The sequence below is a fragment of the Aythya ferina genome (genome assembly GCF_964211825.1).
Source record: "Aythya ferina genome assembly, chromosome: 3".
Taxonomy (NCBI): domain Eukaryota; kingdom Metazoa; phylum Chordata; class Aves; order Anseriformes; family Anatidae; genus Aythya; species Aythya ferina.
In genome coordinates, this window is record NC_140298.1 from 26,339,525 (window position 1) to 26,358,320 (window position 18,796).

At 39.5% G+C, this 18,796-nt stretch overlaps 2 long non-coding RNA genes across 2 annotated transcripts in view; one reads left to right on the top strand and one right to left on the bottom strand.

The window, feature by feature from the left end:
* The window catches only part of LOC311433747, a 78,276-nt gene extending 60,377 nt beyond the window's left edge, over nucleotides 1-17,899 (top strand). Inside the window, exon 3 of the long non-coding RNA XR_014690933.1 lies at nucleotides 17,693-17,899. This is a non-coding gene — a long non-coding RNA (uncharacterized lncRNA). The remainder of the gene's footprint in view (nucleotides 1-17,692) is intronic.
* On the bottom strand, nucleotides 16,713-18,628 carry LOC311433748. The gene is made up of 2 exons (XR_014690934.1): nucleotides 18,469-18,628; nucleotides 16,713-17,893 (listed from the first exon to the last, which is right to left on the bottom strand). It is a non-coding gene; the product is annotated as an uncharacterized lncRNA (long non-coding RNA).
* Nucleotides 18,629-18,796: the final 168 nt, after the last annotated feature.

The following is an 18,796-nucleotide window of genomic DNA, read 5'->3' on the forward strand; positions in this document are numbered from 1 at the left end:
AGAAATGAATAATTAAATTGTAAAAGAATGACAAAACTTATATACAATAAATCTTCTCATCCAGAATTTTCTAAATATTTAAAGCAATAGATTATGGAATTAGTGTTATGGAGATTATTAAAACATACTAAAAATAATCTAAAATCACCTATTCGCCAACTACTGTTTGGATATGAAGATGTTTAACTGTCTTTGTAAATCTTAATAAAGAGTCTGTCCAGTGAATATTTGTCTCTGCTTACAATGCTATATTGTTTTTTTCCATGTTCTTTGCACAACTCCATTAATCTGCAGTCCTCATGTGCTCTAAAATTTTCACTGCTTCTATTGCATTTCTCTTCAAATGCCTATGTGCAATGACATCAACACAAAAGCACCAGTATATCTATAATGAGTGGGTGTTTTTTATCATATATCACTGTGACTGCAATATCTCTGGTGTTAGGACTGATGTGTTTTCAGATGAATGTGTTATGCACACTGATCTTTAATGCAATAAGGCTTATTTAATTTAGCTTCCCAACCTGGTACGCCCCTCTGATTATTATCCTCTTTTGATAGTCCAGGCGGGCAGTGACAACATTGAAGAGAGAAGCCTGAAGGCTATCAAACGAGACTTTAGGGGGCTGGGTCGGTTAGTGGATGGAGCGGGAGTGCAGGTGGTGTTTTCATCCATCCCTACGGTGGCAGGGAGGGGTACAGAGAGGACACGGAAAGCCCACCTGTTAAACACGTGGCTCCGGGGCTGGTGCCAACGCAGAAATCTTGGGTTTTTCGATCATGGGGCACTTTACTCAGCACCTGGCCTGATGGCCGCAGACGGGTCTCTATCTTTTAGGGGAAAAAGACGAGCTGGCGGGGAAGAAGACCAGCCTGGCTCAACAAAGAATTGTGGCTTGATCTGAGGAGAAAAAAGAGGGTTTATAATCTTTGGAAAAGTGGGCAGGCCACTAGGGAGGACTTTAAGGATGTAGCGAGGCTGTGCAGGGACAAAATTAGAATGGCCAAAGCTCATCTGGAGCTCAATCTGGCTACTGCCGTTAAAGATAACAAAAAACGTTTCTATAAATACATCAACACAAAAAGGAGGACTAAGGAGAATCTCCATCCTTTACTGGATGCGGGGGGAAACTTAGTTACAAGAGATGAGGAAAAGGCGGAGGTGCTCAATGCCTTCTTCGCCTCAGTCTTTAGCGGCAATACCGGTTGTTCTCTGGATACCCAGTACCCTGAGCTGGTGGAAGGGGATGGGGAGCAGGATGTGGCCCTCACTATCCATGAAGAACTGGTTGGTGACCTGCTACGGCACTTGGATGTGCACAAGTCGATGGGGCCGGATGGGATCCACCCAAGGGTACTGAGAGAACTGGCAGAGGAGCTGGCCAAGCCACTGTCCATCCTTTATTAGCAGTCCTGGCTATCGGGGGAGGTCCCAGTTGACTGGCGGCTAGCAAATGTGATGCCCATCTACAAGAAGGGCCGGAGGGCAGACCCGGGAAACTACAGGCCTGTCAGTTTAACCTCAGTGCCAGGAAAGCTCATGGAGCAGATCCTCCTGAGAGTCATCACGCAGCACTTGCAGGGCAAGCAGGCGATCAGGCCTAGTCAGCATGGGTTTATGAAAGGCAGGTCCTGCTTGACGAACCTGATCTCCTTCTATGACAAAGTGACGCGCTGGGTGGATGAGGGAAAGGCTGTGGATGTGGTCTACCTTGACTTCAGCAAGGCTTTTGACACCGTCTCCCACAGCATTCTCCTCAAGAAACTGGCTGCTCTTGGCTTGGACTGGCGCACGCTTCGTTGGGTTAGAAACTGGCTGGATAGCCGGGCCCAAAGAGTCGTGGTGAATGGAGTCAAGTCCAGTTGGAGGCCAGTCACTAGTGGTGTCCCCCAGGGCTCGGTGCTGGGGCCGGTCCTCTTTAATATCTTCATCGATGATCTGGACGAGGACATCGAGTGCACCCTCAGTAAGTTCGCAGATGACACCAAGTTAGGTGCGTGTGTCGATCTTCTTGAGGGTAGGAAAGCTCTGCAGGAGGATCTGGATAGGCTGCACCGATGGGCTGAGGTCAACTGCATGAAGTTCAACAAGGCCAAGTGCCGGGTCCTGCACCTGGGGCGCAATAACCCCAAGCAGAGCTACAGGCTGGGAGAGGAATGGTTGGAGAGCTGCCTGGCAGAGAAGGACCTGGGAGTGATGGTGGATAGTCGGCTGAATATGAGCCAGCAGTGTGCTCAGGTGGCCAAGAAGGCCAATGGCATCCTGGCTTGTATCAGGAACAGTGTGACCAGCAGGGCTAGGGAGGTGATCGTCCCCCTGTACTCAGCTCTGGTGAGGCCGCACCTCGAGTACTGTGTCCAGTTTTGGGCCCCTCGCTACAAGAAGGACATCGAGGTGCTTGAGCGGGTGCAGAGAAGGGCGACCAAGCTGGTGAGGGGCCTGGAGAACAAGTCCTACGAGGAGCGGCTGAGGGAGCTGGGCTTGTTCAGCCTGGAGAAGAGGAGGCTCAGGAGCAACCTTATCGCTCTCTATAGGTACCTCAAGGGAGGCTGTAGCGAGGTGGGGGTTGGTCTGTTCTCCCACGTGCCTGGTGACAGGATGAGGGGGAATGGGCTTAAGTTGCGCCAGGGGAGTTTTAGGTTAGATGTTAGGAAGAACTTCTTTACTGAAAGGGTTGTGAGGCACTGGAACAGGCTGCCCAGGGAAGTGGTGGAGTCACCATCCCTGGAAGTCTTCAAAAGACGTTTAGATGGAGAGCTTAGGGATATGGTTTAGTGGGGACTGTTAGCGTTAGGTCAGAGGTTGGACTCGATGATCTTGAGGTCTCTTCCAACCTAGAAATTCTGTGTAATTCTGTGTAATTCTGTATAAGGCCTGAAAACAGACCTAAGGTTAGATACCAAAAGAGCCGCTCTGGCTTCTGCAGCTCTCATACTTACAAGCCGCGTGTAACTATGAAACTCAAACAGCCTTAAAAAAAATTAGTAAGTGTTAATCATATTAACAGCTTCTCAAGCTTATATAAGTGTCTATAGTTAAGCAGAAGACCTAATTGATATCTGTGCAATGTTAATCTTGCTACACGAGTACCTGATGCACTGTCTTTTTGCTCTATGTCTCATTAGGACTTCTGTTCCTCAGTCTTACTGGGGTATTACTCTTATTCAAGCTTTGCATTCTTGAAATCTCTCAAGTAACCAAACCTGTGGCTCTTACTTGGAGCTTACTGCTAAATATGCCCCATGCCCAAAATTGTGCCCTGATGCTCAAACAAAAGAGCCTTCAGTGAAGCTTATAACACAATTCTTAAGTATAAATGTTGTGCCATCCTAATGGTTATCTGATTAGTTATTTTTTGAACTGGAAGGCATTCAGAGCTGGCTGGTGGGGGCTATGCAGTCTCTCTTTGTAATGACAGATACTTACACAGCTGCAGGGAGAGGGTGAGAAGGGCCTCTCGGTGCTCCTGCCTGACATCAGAGGTGTGGGGTTGGCAGCCACCTGTGAGGACTCTAGGTGTGCATGGGGCATGCGGTGCTTGGTTGGGTAGGCTGCCAGCAGACATCTGTCAGTGCCCTGTCCTGGTGGAGAAAATTTTTGAGGTTTGATTTTTGGCCAGACTGGCATTTTTAATGTCAGGTTGGTTGTCTTAAGCTCAGGCAGTAGGAAAATTCCTGGATGGCATTTCTTGAATAGTGAGTGAATGTGACTTTTGCTGGAAGAGGAGACCTTGAGGTTTTCCTCCGTAGTAAGAGGATTAGTATTTTAAGGCTTCCCCGTGGAAATATCTGTTTTCCTAAAGATTATTGTTAAGAAAGAACACAACTGAATCCTGTTGGCTTTTCTACTAACCAATTTCAATGAGCATCCGTCCTTGTTAGGCACTCTTGGGAATTAGAGGGAGAGGAACAGGAAAGATTGTATTGATCTTGAGTGTTGTGTACCTGTCAGTGGGTTTCTGTAAGGAGTCATTTCATGTAACAGATGAGCTAACACTAATCTTTGTAATTGGTTGCTCACTGATTATTCTCAGGAGATACATGTTTTGATATGAGAAAGGGACTTGTCTTCAATTCAATTATAGTATGCAAACAAAGTTTAGGCTTTATCTAAAGGAGATTGAAAAGGTAATGGGAAAATGCATATGGCTTATGTTCCCTTCAAAGCTAGGCTGCTCTGCCAGAGAAAAATGACAGTTTTTATCTGTGATTACTTAATACAATCCAATGCAAACCTTACATTTTCTAATATTCTGTAACATTAAGAGAATTCTTATTTTTCATGCTAACACACAGCCCAAATATAATAATAATTTTACTGATTTATCAAGTGATATAGTATTTTTTTATTATTATTTTTTTTAAATATAGAATAGCTCAAATACTCATCAGGCTTGGTGTGAATATCCATAAGATCATAAATGCTGACTTCAAGTAGCTGGAGTGAAGACTTGAGCTGTGAAGTTTATGGCTGGTTGAGTCATAGGATGTTGTCTGTAATTCTTGGTGCCAGTTGATTTGGATCAATGTTTCAGTTTGAGCTTTCCATAAGACCAGGTTGGAATAACCTGGATATAAGCTTATGGTCCAGACTGATCTTTGTGTTGAAAACAAACATTTAAAGTAATCGTGCATTACAGACCACAACAGTTTAAATTATTGTGCACATATTTCCTAGTATCTAACTATTTACCTTGTGTTATGGTCACATTTCCATTGCCCCTTTGTGTCCCAAGGTTGATGGCAGGGTGTGTAAAGGGGGATAGGGCAAATCAATGGCAACCTGAAACCTTGCTGGGAGGAAAAAGGTGTTGAGTTGATGATTTCCTCTTCCTCCCTCTCGGATCTGCTTGCGGTCATTTTTATGTTTTCTAAAGTACATTTACACCTTATTCTTTCATGATTGCTTTGTAAATCTATGTTGTTTAGATTTTATTATAAATTATGAATTTTATAGATGTTACTCCCTGTCTCTCTCTCTCTCTTTTTTTTTTTTTTTTTTTCCCTCTAAAACTGTTTTTCTCAGGTCTGCATTTCTTCAGCTGTCCACTGATGAATTTGCATCTGTGACTGTCCATTGCTAGGCTGTGCCATATCTTCAGTCATCCTGTACTTGTGCTCTTCATGCTGTTTCTCTGCTTCTTGAGCCCTCTGCTGCCTCATCAGGCCTGTGTTTCCTCACAATACAATTTTCTCTTTCTGTCAGAAATACTTCATTTTGCACAGGGTAATTATTTTTTGCTGTTATCTGTACAAAAACTATGGTTGTACCTTTCAAAACAAACAGTCAGACAAGTTATTTGGAACCACCTTGTCAGGAGAATAATTGTTTTTACAGCTAAAGCAAATGGCAGCAAAGCTGCAGACAGATCACAAGCTCAGACAGAGAAAGCCGACAAGCCTTGGGACTGAGGCTTTTGCAACTCAGTATATGCCTGTGGCCAGGGGCTAGCACTGACAGTACTGTATCACTGGGCTACCTTGCCTTCTGATGGGAAAGTGACAATACTTTAAGATGCCGCAGGTCATTTAATAAATCTGATAGAAAAATAACAATAACACCCATACTCTTACCCTTGAATATGTCAGCACTGTAGTAAATAGTTCAGTATGATTCAATACTATATATGCTGGAGTCCCTTTCTTTCTCTCATTTCTTCCTGTTGAGCAAGAAGCCTGTGTCTGACTTTTCTAAAATACAAGGGGAAGACTTATGAAGGGAATCAATTACTGATCTGGGATAAGTATTTTAATTTAATTTAATTTAATTTAATTTAATTTAATTTAATTTTATTTTATTTTATTTTAGTTCTCAACTATGGAACAGCTGTTTTTGTTAATAATTTTGTCTCTGAAACAGTCAGCATTTCATGTAAACAATCACGTAAACAAACTGATACATCTTTCTTCATTAAAAACATAAAGAATTTTAAAAGAATAGTTTTCACAATATTTCTGTTACATGACCCAAGTCTAACTGTTATCCAGAAGATTTTCAAAAATGCTAAAGCTTCTCATGGTCAAGAAATCATAGAATGGTTTGGGTTGGAAGGGTCTTTAAAGATCATCTACTTCCAACCCCCTACCATGGGAAGAGACACATCCCACTAGATCAGGTTGCCCAAACCCCATTCAGCCTGGCCTAGAATACTTCCAGGGATGGGGAATCCACAGGTTCTCTGAAAAACCTGTTCCAAATAATTCAGTGAAAATCTAACAGAAGTCAAATGTACTGTACGGAACAACTGTGTTAAGATATAGGGGGTCTGTGAGAGTAATACAGATAATTTAAACACTCACTCAGAATGGTAGAGCTTCCTTTTTTTTTTTTTTTTTTTTGTTTGTTTGTTTGTTTGTTTGTTTGTTTAAACTCAGCTCATATTCCCAGGGTTGGGTAGGAGCAGACTGAAATGCCTTATGCTAATGTACCCAAGGTGATGGTGACAGGGAAGTAACACCTAGCCTGTTTGATATGGTACAATATCATAACTTCCTCTGAAATCTTCAGGAGCATCTCTTAAACTAGACCAGCATGAAGAATCATGTGTTTCATTCCCTTTTTTGGATAAATGCAAGCAAACATCATGAAATTCTTTTCAGTCATGCTTAATGAATTTTGACCATTTTATAAACATTTTTATATATGGCATCACAGATGATTCTCTTTCAAGTGATGTCAGAAAGAGAAATATCGTGATATTCACTAGATGTGTCAAGTAGCAGTGACATTGTAAATGTAACATATATGTTAAAGGCAAAATTTCTAAGACATTTGCAGCCTGGGAACTGTTAGAGTCTGGGGAATTCCTGGGGAGAAGAGTAGGTATCCCATATTTCCTTAGAGACCTCCAATAGAAAGGTACAAACACTGTTTTTGGCATAGTTGGAAAAACAAATATTCCCAAAATACTGGATTGTTTTTTTGTTCCCCAAATAACCTTCTTCATACTTAAAAACAATTAGAATTTCCTGCATGACCAACTGGAAATGCAGTTTATATTACTGTATAGATCCCTACTTGAACTGAGTGTTTGGGAAAGGATACTGGCAAATGATTTTCTCTAAAATGTTGATAAACAGAATGTGTTTCTTTTATTCCCTGCTGGAATTTCTGATTTTAATTTTCTTCCTTGAATTTTCATCCTCTTCCTTTTTTTTTTTTTTGTATTGATGTGTCACTTTTTTCATATTCCACATTTTCTGAAGGAAAAGACAAACAACAAAAACAAAGAGGATGTTATGGACACAGTATACTTTGTCATGTGAATAAAATAAGGGTAGGCACTTAGGTCAAATGCCTCAGACTTGTCAAAGGCAGTAGATAAATTGCATTAGGAGTGAGTCCATTTTATGCAAAGTGAATATTTTTCTGCCTGAAAAAATAAATCCTCAAACAAGACTATCTCTGTTATTTATAACGTAATTTAGGAGAAGTAAAACACTGTGTACCCATTGTATGGGAATCCATGTACTACATGGATTAAATGTGGATTTGGCAGTTTTGATATCCAGTAAAAAAAAGACCAGGTAGCAAATGTTGCTCACAACTTCCATTAACTTGTCAGAGGACTAAATGTGAAGAAAGTATTGGCTATCTGCAAAATACACAATTAACCAGATACATCATACTGTTTTGTTTGTTTGTTTGTTTTTGTTAAAAGCTGGAAAACATTCCTCCTATAGCTTGCAGACCTGTGTACTTCTTTACCTGCTGCTGTTTGTCCTTTTTATGTGAAATGTTCAAGCACACTGTGGGAAATACTGTGGCAGCATACTGTTTCTTGTTCGAATTTTCCTTTATATCCTGCACAGTCTAGATTTGTTAACTCTGTACTTTTAATTGTAATTACACTCCTTGTACTGCATTAAGCTCCCTCACTAAGGCCATATAAAGTTTGTAATTAGTTTTTCCTATGAAGACCTCGCTACTTTAAAGTAGATACAGTTCAACCTTGCCATTCATGTTCAAGTTTTTCAGGTATTTGTGAGCTTTCTTTCAGCTAAGCATGAATCTATTAATGTACACAAAATAGGTAAACATGTTGTTTTTCTGCTTTCATTTAGATTAGCTAATTTTGCTTAGGTTTGACCATACTTAGCAGAATAATTGTCATGTGGAAAAGAAAATTAAATTAAGCACAAATTATATCATTACATTTATTTATGAACTGTGAATGAATTATTTGTCAAAAAAATCTGTTTTTGTCCAACTCACAGGTTTATTACATGTGGGAACAAAAATATTAACTGAAAATAGATGTCTGGACTTCAGAAAATCTTCAGAGTACATGAGGAAAAGAGAACATTGTATATTAGACAAAGACAATAGGACTGTGAAAAGTAACATGTATGTTAAAATCTATTCTTCCTCTCTTTCTGAGTCTAGTTCCTAAAACAGGTTAAATAAAATATTATTTCCCAGATAGCCAAAATAAAGCTTCAAATTTAACATAATAAATTGGAGTATTTGTTACTAATATGAGATTTAAGTGCAGTGGTCAGGAATACAAAGGAAACATAATATATTTGTTCACAGATTTTTTGTCTGGATTTACTTTCATAAATGTCTACTAATGCATTTTTATCCAGCAGTCAGATTTTGATTGTTCTGAAATGACTAAGAGTAGACTGATTTCACTACTGGGAGAGTCTGAGAACTGCTCTCTTTGACTTGGAAATTGAAAGGCTGGGCCTTATATTTTATAAAAAACATGCTTCTCTCTTGATATTTTCTACAACATGAGATGGAATGGCTTTTTAAGCATGAGTTTCTCTCCAAAAGGTGGGTACTTTATTTGAAAATATTTCAGAAAATGTAGACTTTTATACAACAGTTATAAATAGATTTTCTAGGTGTCACTCTTTTTCACTGTTTACAATGACACTAACTGCCTCCCTTTTCTATTTGCACCATCTCCTCTTCCTCTTCCTCTTCCTCTTCCTCTTCCTCTTCCTCTTCCTCTTCCTCTTCCTCTTCCTCTGTCTCTGTCTCTGTCTCTGTCTCTGTCTCTGTCTCTGTCTCTGTCTCTGTCTCTCTTTCTCTTTCTTCTCTTTCTCCTTTCCTTTTATAGTCAGCATCCCTTCTTCTGCCATTTCTCATCTTTAGTATGCATTATGCAAAACAGGAAAAATCAAATAAACCAGGTTTGGAAATATATCGCTCATGGGAGAAATAACTAAACCACTAAGATGAATTGATAAGTCTTAAAAGCTTTGTAAATGAAATGCAAATGCTACAAAGAAGGAATACAAAACAATGTAAAGGAAAATCTGTGATGGATTTATACCTCAGTGTCTTCCTAATGCTAATCATTTGTTCTGCCTGCAAATGCCTTCTCTGTCAGCAGCCTTCATTCTGCTGGCTGCCAACACCTGTCCTGCCAAGTCTTTACTCTTTTCTCATCCACTCCTTTCACTAACTACAGCCCTTTGTTTCTACCTGAACACATAGTCTCACTGTGGTCTGATTCACCATGATATTTCAAACAAGCTGTTCGTCTGATATATTTTACATGCATCAGTCCATTTAATCTAGTCTTACATCTTTTGTCATGTCACCTATTCCACCTAGGATGACCCTTCTCCCCCCAGAAAAACACTCCCTCCCACCACATTTCTCCTTCTAGTAGTATTTCTGCTTATTATTCATCAGCAGTCATTGTCTTCTGTAAATACTATTACTTTACATCCTCTATAAAAATACTTTTTTCTTTTTTTCTTTCTTCTTTTTTATAGTCTCAGTTTTATGAATTTAGAAGAGTATCAGTCTGATGTCTGGTGTAGTTGGGCTCTGACCTTTGTAAGTGAGGTGCTTAAACTTTTGTCCTTAATGGGCATAGCAAAGACTCCAGGAAGCGTAAGACTATCATGCTACTGGTATTACAGTATGTCATCACAACATTGAGGCATTTTCAAAGACTGTGGTCAGCTAAGACTATATGTGAGTAAAATGGGTCAAGAAAAAAAAAAAGGAAACAAGTTCTACAGTGTCTCCTGACTTCTTACATACATGTATATTCTATGTGTGGGGGAATAAAAGACTAAACTGTCTTAGGGGTAAATTTCCTTGGGAGATGTATAACAATAAAACATTTGAATGTTTTATTGTGTTAGGTTTTGGATGTGGATGTTTTTAGGAACTGGGATGGAAAGTAGCATCTAAATTATATTTAACCTCCATGTTGTCACTGCCTACTATCCTTATCCTTTCTCTTTTTTTTTTTTTTTTTTTTTTTTTTTCTTCTTCCCTGGATAGTTGCCTGGATGGAAGAAGAGGTTGTTGGTTATTTGGGGATGATTCACCTCTTTTTACACATTTAACCGTCTGCTGATAGCAGAGGTGCTGGCACATGCCTATTGCAAGTTTAATTGGCAATGCAGACACAGTCTTGGCCAGGCTGTTACAGGCTCAGAAGCCCAGAGCTCTCTGGTCACGTTCTACTTACTGCCAGTACTTTTCCACAGTGTGTGTGCACTCATATCTCTAGTCAGGAAACCATGCAAAAAGGGGAGTCTGATTATAGTTTATTGCTTAGTCCTACATCAAACAATGCAGCTGCAGCCTAGGTGTTAGTTTGGGGGTCCTCTCTTCTTTAACTTGGGTTGAGTCCGTCCCTGAAGAATCCCTAAATTCAGATCCTTCGGAAAACTTAATGAGACCAGAACCCCTTGGCTTTGCTTCAGGACAGAAAGACTGAGCAGCAATCTTAGCTGGTGTGAACTGCCACCACAGTGCATGTGACAACATGCCTGTGGATATGCACCCAGCAGGTAGTGTGCTTGGGGAAAAATGGGACCTCCCCAACTCCACAGCAACTGCTTTTATTATTTTATTTTATTTTTAATCCCAGGGCCTTAAAATTAGAAAGTACTTTTTTCTTTGCAGTCTCTTTTCCTCTCCTCTAAATCTCCTAAGGGTGTCTGGGAGTTTCTTTATTTTTATTTTTGAACTGGACAGTCTTTTTTGTTCAAGCAAATCACAACCACTTGAGTTGAAAGAAAAAGCAATTTTTGTGTTTGAGAGTGTTTCTCTCCAGCTCCCAAGTGCTGCTGGTCAGAGTCAGGTATATGGGCACATGTGGCAGAAGAGAAAAAGCTCTAATAAAAAGTTAGCTATGATTACTTAGAAGAAATTTTGTGCTTATGCTTGTGGAGACATTTCATTTTCAGAGACAGTTGTTTGTTCAAAACAAACAAACAAGCAACAACAACATAGCAACCCCCAAACTGGAGACATTTTATTTTTGCAAAACAGAAGGTAATATTTAACAAAGATTGTGGTAGCTTATTTGTTTTCAGACAGCAGCAGCATTGCATTGCTTCCCATATTTGCATATCTTTGCTACATATCTTTCAGGGTATTTTGCACAAACTAAAGGTGAATTACATGTGTTGTATTCTTTGGAAGTTCTGAGAAAGAGTGTACTGTATGAGTGAGAATGCATCAAGACACCAGTGTTATTACACTCTGAGGTACAAACTCAGCAAACAGGTGCCACACCATCTGTAATCCTACTAAGGCTGTGATTGCAGCATGAATAAGGTCTGGAATTAAAAGTCATTAAAAATGTGGCCCTCCCACTTCAATACATGCATTCAAAAATCAAACCACTTGGATACCCTCAGACTGTATGCAGTAAAACACGGAAAGTAGAAATAAAAACAATTTTATTATTAATATTGTGTGTAGAATATTTTAAGTGTAGATCCAATGCTACTGGCCTACTGCTGGTGTGATTCTTGGAGTTCGTGGAATTGCATGAGTTCTCCAGCTGAAGGATAAGACACCACAACCATACACGGCTGTAATATACCTGGATCTCTTTAGGCTTTGGTAGGTTACTTCTGATTTTCATTCATGAGAAAGTACAGTCTCTCTGGCATGATGGTCTCTCCAAATATCCCAGAAGAGCCAGGAGAAATTCAAAGCAGGAACTCTGAATACTTCCAGGGGCATCCTGGAGTACTCAAATCTCTCCAGCAGAAAAGCAGAAAGTAAGAAAACTCAGGAGAGACCAGCCAGCTGGTAAGTGAGAAGTGCATGCACTTTCCTTTGTTGCATCGCATTGGACTGTGCCCCCAGGGACTCACCTTTAGGTCTGAAGATATCTGTTTAATCTCTTGTAATTATTGATGTCATGATGTCAACTGGTATTCAGTCCTGAGAGGCGTCAGAATTCTGATCAGTACATTGAGTTTCTACAGTACCAGGTGCTGTGTAAGACTGATAACAGTGAGGAAGAGAAAGAAACTGGGGTGCTCTAGCACCAAGAAATATCACTGCAGGATAATTCTTCTGCAGCTGAGAGTGATTAGGTGGTAATGACTGTAGCTCATGCTAAATCCAACTCTGTCAGTAATGCTGAAATGCTTGTTCCTACACTGTTATTGATTCTTATTCTCTATCAGTAGCAGCAGTAATTATCTGTCTACAGGAACACATAAATTTTCTTTTATTAGGTTTCTTTTTTTATTTTTTTTTTCTCCTGCCTGGGGGAGGGGGTGATGGTTCATCTCACTTTGCAGCTTCAGGAGTTGTCCATTTGTGGGTAGCAACTCAGACTTCAGCCTCTGAATCTGTCTTCCCTTAGTGTGTTGCGATTACTGAGGGTTTGACTCTGATGCTGGGGATGATGAATATCATTTGTTGCATTTATGTACATGAGGGCAATGAATGCTCATCTTGATCCATACGGACTTAAAAGCTATGACACTATTTCTTATGGTCATGGAGAATGAAGCATAGTGACTCACCTGGCCTTTTGCAGGCCTCTCTTCCCAGGCAATTTTCATGCTTTTCTTATATCTGTTCATAAGTAGAAATAAATAACCAGAAACAAACAGACAAGCTTGTGAAGATAGCAGTGAGTCATAAAGGAGATTACATAGTTTCTGAATTTAGATTTTGTCCTCTCTCTTTTATTACTTTTTTTTTTTTTTTTTTTTTTTTTTTTTGGTGTCTTGGGATGGATTTGTTGGTCTGCTCATCTGCTGTGACACTGGTATATGGATTTTACTCCTTTCTAAGCAAGAAAGCTGTTCAATGCATGGAAAGTTCTGACTCTTATTTATGGCTAATAGAGGAGCTGCCCTTGAGCTGTGAACAGCTATGCAATTAGTTGGCCTAAGATTCCTTATTCTAACTTTTGCTTTGAATGCAGATAGTAAGAAAAAACTCTGCCAGCTGGTGAACAGTTATTTACCCTATCTTCCCTGCCAGTAGGCTTTTAGGGAATGTAATTCTGGACATAATCTGGGCCAGCATACTTCAACTCTGTATTATTGTTATTGTACTGTCCTCCCACACCTGAAAAAGTGTTATTGAAGCAGGGAATTGTGTCTTTAAAAACTTCAGTGTGCATTTAAGTACATATTAAGCCATGAAGTAGCTTAAGTGTGAAATTATTATTATTGTTATTATTATTATTATTTATTATATACAATGAGGCTTAAATAGCCTGTCCTGCATAAGGCCAGGAGAATCTTTTGGTACATAGTATCCTGAGATGGAGGTGACTAAATCCCATCAAATCATGAAATCAGAATACAGGACTTTTTTATCATTGCCTTTTCCTTTCATATGTGGGCACTTGTGTTCCAGTATGTCTTCTGATTTGCTTCCCTTAGTATACTTGTACTTTTATGTCCCTGAAGCACTCTTCGGTGATAACACCTCCCTCTTCTCCCCCCCCCCCCCCCCAGTACAAGCACAATGGGGAATCTAGGAAGGCATGGCACAAGGAGAGCATAAGGATGCTGATAGAATAATGTAGTGTTTTCATTTGAGGAACTTCATCCCAAATGTACATTAAAGTGTAGAAAATATTTATGGTTATGTTGGACCTTGAGAAAAATCAGACAAGGTAATGGTATAAGCTTTTTATAGGGACAATAAATAATATATATTATAAATAAGCCTTGGAGCCATAAAAATCCCTCTTTGGCCACCAATGGTAATACTTCTGTATTACCATTATTTCATAACACTCTATGAATAATAGTGTTTTTCTTAGACCAAGGCATACAATACACATGAGGTTTTTGAACCAGTCACTTTTTTTTTTCCCCCTGAAGTGTAATGAATGATACATTATTTATTGTAAAATTCAGGTTATTCTTATTTTTACCCAGTTTCTGAAGAGAAGCTCAGACCAATATCCAATTTCATAGCTGGAGATATTTATAAGCTCAAAGAAATGGTGCAATCAATGGGATCTGAATGTCTGCCTATCAGATTGGGTTATGTTTCTTTAGGGAAAAAAAGCGCACATATTTTTCTTTCAGAAGGTACATGCATATAGAGACTGTGAAATGCTTCAGAGCAGCACAGAGTTGTTCATGAAAGCACAGTGTTGTCTGTTTTTTCTTCTAAAACAGAGTGATTGGTACTGAACTGCATGGAAAATAGCTATGGGAGAGCAGAGCCCTTTGAGGTTTAAAGACAGGACAAGCAGGAGCAGCATCCTAAATGTTACATGTGCATATACACTGCAACACCTTCCAGCCTCAGAAATATTATCATCAGTGATACATACTTGTAAATACATTTATTTAGTTCTGACAGCATCAGACCATAGTTACTATTGTCATTATTGGTGGCTATAACCAGTAAACAACTGTATCAAGATAAGGGGACATGTATTAAAAGCAAATATTACTGAGTCCCCTTAGTTACTTCTAGTTCAGCAGAGCATGAGGGCTATATCTCCATGCTGAGGGAAAAGATAATAGCAAGACTGGAGTCATATGCTGTCTGCCAGCTCAGACCCTTATAGGATCCAGCTGTTAAGCCTGCTGTTTTGTTTTAACACCCCATATCATAAAGAGCTTCCAGGAGTTTCTTGATCTTTTTTTCCTAGCAACTCTTTTTGACAAACGAAATCCCCAGTACACTGTCTGTCCATGGGTTTATCTGACAGTTTGGGGAAAGACAGTATAACACATTCTGAATTGTACTGTGCTTTGCCAGGCAAAGCTTGATGTCATAACATTTTCTTCCATAAATGTTTACATATGTATTACAGTATTCATGAAACAAACAAAAAAAAAAAAAAAAAAAAAAAAAAATGTCAGCTGTTGGCAAACTGAATGCATCATATCACGACTCTTTTCTACTTGCTTCACACTTCTAGATGATGCTTCTGGCCACCAATATGCAGTTTATGTACTTTAGACTTCTGTTGGGAAACACAGCAAAATTTCTGGTAGCAAAACTCTTATTCATTCCAGGCATTGAGTTCAGCTACAGCTGGACCAGCAGAGTCCCAGGACCTATTCTCTGGCTCTGGAAATGATGGGCACATTTTGTCCATGTCTGTACTTATAAATTATCTTATCATTCAAAACAGAGTGGCTGTATCTAGATGTCCTCATGGAAATGGTCCGTGGCCTATGACAAATCTAAGATAATCTTCAGGAGTTGTCTGGGAGTGTGCTACTTGGCCCCTGGTTCAAAAAGAGGTATTCACTAAAGTAGCTATAATTATGTACCAAAAAGATGGCATTGTTGAATTTACTCATTTAGAACTAGTAAGAGTTGGATTCCCCGGAAATTGCAGGTTTGGGATTTGTTATTTTTATTTATTTTTATTTATTTATTTATTTATTTATTTTCTGGTTTGGCTGGTCCCACAAATGAGACAAAGTAGTTAAACGTTATGTAAGCTCTTTTCTGGTCACCATACCCTCCTGGCTAGACTATTGCAATAGGGGTTGTTCCCTTCCCCCACACCCTGTTAGATGATGATGACCGGGTGGAGGGACTCCTCTAAGCCCATTGCTCAGATACTTTTCAGGGCTCCTGATGGCTCCCATGGTCAGAGACTTTGCTGGACTGCAGCAGCTACAACCTCTAACCTCAAATGCTGCCTTTGCCAATAGAGCAGCCTGAATTATTTTAACACCTGCTATGGCTTCCTGAGCTTGAATGTACTGTACTGACACTCTGCCTCAGCAAGAGATCAGTAGGATGGCATAATTATCAGTTTTCTGTGGGCTAGTGGAGTGTCTAGGCAGCTTCTTTAAGCATCTCTGCTTCTCTTTTGACATCTATAGCTCCTTTCTGACTGAGGCATGTATATCCTGGATGACCTGGAAGTTAATTTGGTGGCTTCCATGCTGGCTGCCAGGTTCTCCACATCTGTGAGGCTCTCTGTCAGCTGCTCAGGTATCTAAATATGTACAGATGAATTTCACTCTATATGTGAAAGCTAAACATTACACCAACTCAGCCCTTCCCAGAACCATCCTTCCATCTCCTGTGCAGGCCTGGACCTTGGTGTTGTCTTCTGCTGAGCCCTTGCCATGGACTGGCTCTGAATTTCAGAGATTCCCTTTGCCTAATAGCTTTAAAATACAGATGCTGCTCCATCCTCTCAGCTAGCTCCATCCCGCATCCTTTCCTAACTTGATTATTGTAACATCTTCTCTTCTTGCTCTGAAAAAAAACATCCTGCATTGCTTATGTTTAGCCACAGTTCTGCTGTCTTACTGTTTTCTATCTTAAAAATTTTGGCCCTATCTTCCTTCTCCATGCATCATTCTTCTGGCTTTCCATTGTCTATTGCATCTGAGAGATTTATTTATTTATTTATTTATTTCTAGGAGGTCATTATTGGCTTCATCCTGACTTGTAAATCAACTGTGCCATGGGCACAGGTAACAGTGCAGAAGTAAGCTGTCTGCACTGTTAAACTGTTCAGAAAGTCCAATGCACAGTTGTGGTTGACTAGCAGGTTTGACTAGCAAGTTTGCCAGGTAATTTGTGTGACAGTTTGGGAATATTGGAGAAGCTATTAACCATAGGCAGTTTGGATATGGCCATCCTACTTTCAGGCCAAGTTTAACAGGGTGAACATGACCAGACTTTGCCAGCTGGTCTCATGATGAGCAAAGGCACTCTGGCACTATCTCAGGACATCTGTGTAGTGTTTCAGGCTTCTGGGGATCAGAAATTGTGGTGGATTTCTACTGCAGAAAGCTAAAGTGCATAATCACAAGTAATTGAAAAGGGTAACAAAATTGTCATTGTTACATGTTTTCTCTTTAGAGTTACACTCCCACTGTGTTACTTAATTACTGCTTCTTAATAACCCTGCTCTAAACAAGCTCTTGGTTCCCCTGAGATTATTTCAGTCACCTTTACCAAAGTTTAATGGTCCAGGCAGTGATTATAATTTTGTTATCTTGCAACTACTCTATAAAGTAATTGAATTTTCAGCCTTTCAAAATGTGGAAACATCTGCCTACAAGTTGTCTTTTCATGAAGAAGAGAGAGATTTTTCCAAAAGATTCAAAAATGCTATCTTCACAATCATGTTCTTGTTATAGCCTCTTCTCTAACAGCCTCAGACTTGCCTTTCCCATGTATGATTTAATTTGTGTATTTCTCACAGATGATTCATTTTTTGGATCTGTTGTTGCACTTAAAGTATTATTATTGAATTAAAATATTGCCTATAAAAGAATAGCTAGATACCTTAATCTCAAAAGTGAAAACTTCAAAAATATATTAATATATAGGAAAGCATTTATTGTGAGTGGTAAATTTTGTTACTATGTAATATAATTACAGTGGTCAGCTGTTTCTCTCTCTCTAGTTCATTACTGAATTCTATTAAAAATTATTTTGCAAACACCGGGAGTGTCAGACACTGCAAAGACTGCTTAACTGTACATAACTTGTGTTTTCCAGAGAGCCTTTGGTTCCACAGAAGTGTGAATGATTGGGTGAAGTTGTCCTCTGGTGGTTAAGATATTCAAATATCCAATCGTTTACTGCTAAGGGCAGCAAACTGGGCTGGGATTCGGGAAACCAGGATTTCATTTCCAAAGCTGTGTCGGCCTGATGGATTACCCTGGGCAGTCACTCCGCATTTGTGCTTTATTTTCTCTTCTGGAAAACAGGAAAAGTAAGTCAGACGCTGATACCTATTAGTGAAAAGCAAAGCATAATAGATAGCCATTATTATTATTATTAGTCATAAAATGTTATCCTGTACTTATGTAATCTTTTATTTATTTATTTAAGATAGAGAAACAATTTCAGGTCTCCTTCACCAAGTGCATATGATGCTGTCACGAGTTAACGAGTGTAGCTGGTTTTCTTCTGTTGCAGATTCTGATTTAAGCAAAGCAAGTGACTTTGAAGACAAAGCATATGAAATCAGTCCTTCATTATTATGGTTATGTATATGTATGAAAATATGTAACAATTACTGTTTTTTCACAGGTTTCAGTTACTTTTGAGTACTTGTCCACTCTTTAGTTTTCCACACTATAAATTGTGCCAATATCTAAAGACATTGCAGACAAAAATTATACTCCCATAGCACTGATTAAGCAAAAAAAATGGTATTAGAAATTGTTTGTTTAGTAAAAATTGAGAGAAAAGATGAAGTGATTCTGGTAAGCCTGTTTCTGTCTGGGCCCTCTGTGAATCCCTCCCCTTCCCTTCCCTCTGCTCTCCACCTGGAAAACAAATGAGGGGCTCTGGGGTGTGAACACTGAAGCAAGTTCTACAGGTGATGTGGCAGGTGTCAGCCCCTCCTCTCCTCCAGTCTGGCTCTATCCCAAGCACTAAAGAGCAGCTCTGTAGGTGGAACAGATCTGCAACTCTTTCCTGATGACTGAAAGAGAGGGTCTGAAGAGAGGAGAAAGTATATATCTTTCATGGCCTGATTCTAACCCGTAAGGACTTAGGAAGGTCTATTACGCAAGAGAAAGTTGAATTTAGCTACAAAATGCAATATTTCTCTCCATTATCTTCATCTCTTTACCGTAGGATGTTTTCTTTCTT